The 6,339-nt window shown below is 41.9% G+C and overlaps 1 long non-coding RNA gene across 1 annotated transcript; it reads left to right on the top strand.

Annotated features, from left to right (window-relative positions):
• Positions 1-2,368: 2,368 nt before the first annotated feature.
• LOC109221455 lies at positions 2,369-5,029 on the top strand. The gene is made up of 3 exons (XR_002067266.1): positions 2,369-2,393; positions 2,618-2,700; positions 4,451-5,029. It is a non-coding gene; the product is annotated as an uncharacterized LOC109221455 (long non-coding RNA).
• The last annotated feature ends 1,310 nt before the right edge of the window (positions 5,030-6,339 follow it).

Here is a 6,339-nt window from a genome sequence, read left to right as displayed (position 1 = left end):
CAAATAACATCCTAATCCTAAGTCCCTCAAAGCCAAAAGTTAGAACAAACACTTAACCTCGGTCCAAGAATAGCGATCAACTCTCTAATACCACCTTTACTCTACAATCCAACTCCGAAACAATGATATCTAGGCATAATTAGTTCAATAATATCAATAAGGGCTCAAAAACATAATCCCATAGCCTAGAAATGAAATTCCTATCATTCTTCCAAAAATACCAAAATTCGACACCGGTCCCACATGGTCCAAACACGAGGCTCGGACCAAAACCCAATCACCCATAACCCCACGAGTTCAAATATATAATTTATTTCAAGATTCGACCCCAAATTGAGGTTGAATCACCCAAAATCCCCAAAGCCCTAACTCTACCCAAAACCCCCCATTTTCTACTTTGATTTCAAGGTTTAGGGCTAGGAATTTAGTAATTAATAGAGGAAATTGAAGAAAACAAGTTGAACAATGCTTACCCAAGAAGTTTTGATGAAAGGGAGCTTCAATGGACGCCTAAGTGCTTGGAGAAGAAAGGAGTTCGTGTATTTTTGTGAAAATCCCGAGCTACTGTTCTGTTTTTAACTTAAAAATTCGCTGGGCAAAATTGCCCTTCGCGTTCGCGGGAGAGGGGTCGCGTTCGCGAAGGGTAGACTGGGTAGGCTATCGCGATCGCGTGGAGAGAGACGCGAACGCGTAGAAGGAAATTGCTGGGGTCCAGGAACTGTTCTATGCGAACGCGAGGGTACAAACGCGAACGCGAAGGGGAAAAGGGAGACTCAGCCCTCAGGGTCAAATAACCCTACGCGAAGGGGAAAAGGAGACTCAACCCTCAGGGAAAGAGGGAGTAAGGCATCGCGAACGCGGGATGAAGAACGCGATCGCGAAGAGGAAATGGGCTCTGCAACAGCTGAAGCAAAATCTGCTATTTTTCTAAGTGTAAAAACACCCCGAACCACCTCCCGTTCACTCCCGAGCCCTCGGGGCTCCTAACCAATCACACACACTAACTCAATAACATCCTACGAACTTATCAGGGCGATCAAATCACCAAAATAACATCAAAAATCATTGAGCCAAGCCTCAAGATCATCATTTTCATTTCAAACTTCATAACTTCAAATTTTTAGATATTTAGGTCCGAAACACGTCAAATGACATCCGATTTCGACCAAACTTTATAGGAAGCGCTTAACACATATTTAAGACTTGTACCGGGCGTCGGAACCAAAATACGAGCCCGATACCATAGTCTTTTGATCAATTTTTATTTCCATTTTCCTTAATAATTTCAGAAAAATAATTTCATAGAAAAATTCATTTCTCGGGCTCTCGACCTCGAAATTCGACTCCGGGCATATGCCCGAGTCCCATATTTTTCTACGGACCCTCCGGGACCGCCTAATCACGGGTCCGGGTCCGGGTCCGTTTACCAAAAATGTTAACCAAAGTCAACTTTAGCAATATTAATATCAAAATTCTTCAAATTTTTCACAAAGTTCACATATTTCAACATAAAAGCTTTCCGGCTTCGCGCCCGGACTGCGCACGCAAATCGAGGCAACTAAAAGCGAGGTTTTCAAGGCCTCGAAAGCATGGAAAAGAGAGAAATCCGGTGATGACCCTTTGGGTCGTCACATTCTCCACCTCTAAAACAACCGTTCGTCCTCGAACGAACAAAAGAAAGAAGTACCTGAGTCGGGAAATAGAAGAGGATAACGGCTCCGCATATCAGACTCGGACTCCCAAGTGGATGCCTCAGGAGGCTGACCTCTCCACTGGACACGCACTGAAGGAAAACTCTTCGACCTCAACTGTCGAACCTGCCGGTCTAGAATAGCTACCGGCTCCTCCTCGTAAGACAGATCCTTATCCAACTGGACAGTGCTGAAATCTAACACATGGGCTGGATCGCCGTGATACCTCCGAAGCATGGACACATGAAACACTGGATGCACGGCCGACAAGCTGGGCGGCAAGGCAAGTCTGTAAGCCACCTCTCCCACTCGATCGAGAATCTCAAATGGGCCAATGAACCTAGGGCTAAGCTTGTCCTTCTTCCCAAATCTCATCACGCCCTTCATAGGCGACACTCGGAGCAAGACCCGCTCACCAACCATGAAAGCTACATCTCGAACCTTACGATCCGCATAACTCTTTTGCCGCGACTGAGCCGAACGAAGCCTGTCCTGAATGATCTTGACCTTATCCAAGGCCTCCTGAACTAAATCTGTACCCAATAACCGAGCCTCTCCCGGCTCAAACCATCCGACNTAATTAAAATTAGGGTCCACAAATCCAATTGGTCCAAAACACCCTAATTGAAGTTGATATGAAATTTGATGGGTTCTGGAGCTCCCTGAGAGAAGCGAAGACAAAAAATGGGTTCCGTTGCAAAGGTACTCGATTCAAATTCTAGTTACAAATTCCTGTTCAAGATATGAAATTTCTCTTTTTTTGGGAGTTTTGTTGGTTGCTGATGCTATTTTTGTTTATGGAACTGCCTTTTTTCTCGTACAATTCTACAGAAGTTAATGATTTCATATGTCTTGAATTTTGTTTGTTATCATTTTCGTGCCTGTTTATGTTTGATTTTCTAGCTTCTTTGATGGGCATTTTACAGGTGGAATAGTACTTACATTAGCGAGCTAATGATTTAAATGCGGAATTTGAGCTAATGCCTCACTTCACTACCTTATGTTGAAGGTGTTTTTCTCTCATTTCTCCAAGTCCTCTTGTGAAATTCAAACCCTTTGACATGCAAGTTTCAGAAAAAAAAAAAAAGAATTGTAATCTGCAAATATACATGTTCAGGAGATAGATAAACTATAGCAAATAAAAGAGAGAAAATAAACCCATGTCTAGTTTATTATACTAAGATAAAGTCATTACGTATCAACAATTAAAAAATACTGGACAGAAAGCTGGCTATTAGATGAAGAACTAATACTCTAATAGAAACAGATCAACTAATCGATAAGCTAAGATCAATTAAAAAAATTCAACATTGAATTTTTCTCAAAATTTTGCTTTCCTTTGTGATGCCTACAAATATAAAAACCAGTGCCTCAGTGGAAGTTAGCAGTGGAATATGTATAATTTTGAGATTTACTTGCATTGAATTAGTCTTAACACCTTTACAAACATAAAGATACGTAATTTCTAAAATGTAAATTAACTAATTAATAGTGTGTGAATCATGTGATCCACTGAAAGATATTGTTAGCAAATGCAGCTTTTCTCCGGGTGAAAGGGCAAACACAATGACCAATAGTTTGGGTTGTTGACTTCTTGTGCACCCAGAAAATTAGGGTGCTTTCTACTGTGAGAACCTTCTATTTTTCCATTATTGGTTGATCATTTGGTCCTTGCACTTGGGTTTCTTCACTTTGATGCTGGCTGGGTACATAGATTCAGTGAAAGAATGAAGACCAGGAAAACAACTCTGAGTAGTCCTAGGATAGCTACTTTCAGGGTGTTATTTGGTATACATTCTTACTCTATGTGCTACATTCCAGCTTTTATTGTGTTAACTTTTAAAAGGACATGATATTCCCCTACATTTTTCAGGTCGTTTCATGTTTTCCTTAAAAAATTATGCTAGTTGTCAGTTAATTCCTTTTAACGTGAGCATCTGCCTAAGATGAAGACTTATATGAGTACTCTCCTGTAGTAAACTGAGATTGATCTTGCAGAAGTAACAGTACAACAAGATACCAAAAAGATTTCACAGAGTTGGTTGATCAATAAAATTATTTGTCTTATCAAAAGAATTTCTCAGAGTTGGTTCTAGTTATAAATTTAATCGGTCTGCAGTAGCCTGGTTGAAGAAATTGCACTGGTCGTGATATATTGGCATCAATAAGAGATTTTTGAAGAACTTACAGTTTCATCAAGCAATTTTTTAAGTTTTTATTTTTTTATTTTTAACGGACTTGGAAAAGGAGTTGAAACTTTTGTGATAATTTTTGGAGGGGAGGGAAATTTTTGTGTATTCAAATCAATCAACATGCCTTAACCAAAAGTAGTTGAGATTGTGTTCTGGTTACTTTCCTTAATTGGCTAGTTCTGCATCTTTTGTCTAATGGGAGTGGTTATGTCTTGTTGGACAATTATGGCCTTTTAGCCATCATTTCCTTTAGCCCTCACTATGTATATCACTTGTAAACTAGGTTTCCTCATCAATAAAATTACTCTACATTACTTTAAAAAAGAAATCTCTATAACCCTCACATTCCAATTCTGAAATGATGGGTCGCTCTAGGTGATCACAGCTATTTCAGTAATCATAATGGATGTTGCCAATGGATTTCGCATCTTTTTTCCCCTTTTCATTTGTGACGTGTTAATGAGCAAAAGGCCATGCAATTGTCTGTTGTTTTGTCCTGTAAGTATTTTGTGGTAAGCATATGATCGATTTTTACTTTGTGGTTGTGGTTCTGGAACAAGCTTGCAGCCAGCCTCCTCACTGTCCGTCGTGCCTGCACCCTCCAGAACTAAAGTGCATGCCTTATTTGCTTCTTTAATGAGGTCTGGATGATCTTTTGAACTGCCTTGATGTTAACGGATTCTGTTGTGACTTATGAGAAGGAGTCCATGTGATATCTCTACACGTTGTCCGCTAATGAGCCTTTCTTGTCCATAGTGTCCACTAATGAGCCTTTCTTGTCCATAGTGTCCACTACTGAGCCTTTTGCGGTAAGCAATTACTTACAAGGTAGTATTAGTTTTGCAGTGTGCTTGTGTCTCTTAAGCATTTATTATGGACTGACTTGACTACTTTGTCAATGATTATGGTTGTATGGCCATAGTGGGTTCTTTAAAGGAATTTCGCTTCCCATACATATTACTGTATAATAACTTGCACGTATAGTGTCATATCTAGTTGCAAGCCTTGCGAATGTCTTCCAATCACTGCAGGATGCCAGGGAGGAAGTCATACAGGCATGGGACATGGATGATAGCAACGAGGACCAGAGGCTTCCCCAGAGTGAGCTGAATGAATTTGTGTCACTTGACAAACTTGCCTGTATAATTCCCCACGATTANAGAGTTGAAGGAGTTAAAGGACCAGTTGCAAGATTTGCTAGAGAAGAGTTTTATCAGGCCTAGTGTTTCTCCTTGGGGTGCGCCGGTGTTATTTGTGAAGAAAAAGGATGGATCGATGAGGATGTGCATTGATTACCGGCAATTGAACAAAGTGACGATAAAGAACAAGTATCCACTGCCGAGGATTGATGATTTGTTTGACCAGCTTCAGGGTGCAAAGGTGTTTTCAAAGATAGACTTGAGATCTGGCTACCATCAGCTGAGGATTAGGGCATCCGATGTCCCTAAGACAGCATTCCGCACTCGGTACGGGCATTATGAGTTCCTGGTCATGTCGTTTGGGTTGACCAATGCCCCAGCAGCATTCATGGAGTTGATGAACCGAGTGTTCAGGCCATATTTGGATATGTTCGTAATAGTCTTTATTGATGATATTTTGGTGTACTCCCGCAGCCAGGAGGAGCACGAGCAGCACCTCAGAGTGGTTCTTCAGACTCTGAAGGATAGTCAGTTATATGCTAAGTTCTCGAAGTGCGAGTTCTGGTTGAGTTCGGTTGCATTCCTGGGTCATGTTGTATCAGCAGAGGGTATTCAGGTGGACCCGAAGAAGATTAAGGCAGTCAAGAATTGGCCTCGACCAGCATCAGCTACTAAAATTCGGAGTTTCTTGGGGTTAGCAGGTTACTATCGTCGGTTCGTGGAGGGGTTTTCATCTATTGCAGCCCCGATGACCAGGTTGACCCAGAAGGGTGCCCAGTTCAGATGGTCGGATGAGTGTGAGGCGAGCTTTCAGAAGCTCAAGACAGCTCTGACTACGGCACCGATATTGGTTTTGCCCACAGGCTCAGGACCTTATACAGTTTATTGTGATGCTTCCCGTATTGGGCTTGGCGCGGTATTGATGCAGGATGGCAGGGTCATTGCTTATGCTTCGAGGCAGTTGAAGATCCACGAGAAGAATTACCCGGTTCATGATCTCGAGTTGGCAGCCATTGTTCATGCTTTGAAGATTTGGAGGCATAACCTATATGGTGTGACGTGTGAGGTGTACACGGATCACAAGAGTCTGCAATACTTGTTCAAGCAAAAGGAGTTGAACTTGAGGCAGCGGAGCTGGTTGGAGCTATTGAAGGACTATGATGTTACTATTTTGTACCACCAGGGGAGAGCCAATGTGGTGGCCGATGCATTGAGTAGGAAGTCCGCCAGCATGGGTAGTCTTGCTTATGTTCCGGTCAGCCAGAGACCGCTTGCTTTGGATATTCAGGCCCTGGCCAATCGATTTGTGAGGTTGGA

The sequence above is a fragment of the Nicotiana attenuata genome, unplaced genomic scaffold, assembly GCF_001879085.1.
Source record: "Nicotiana attenuata strain UT unplaced genomic scaffold, NIATTr2, whole genome shotgun sequence".
Lineage (NCBI taxonomy): Eukaryota > Viridiplantae > Streptophyta > Magnoliopsida > Solanales > Solanaceae > Nicotiana > Nicotiana attenuata.
Note: the sequence above shows the minus strand (reverse complement) of the source record. Positions and strands in the feature narration are given on the sequence as shown.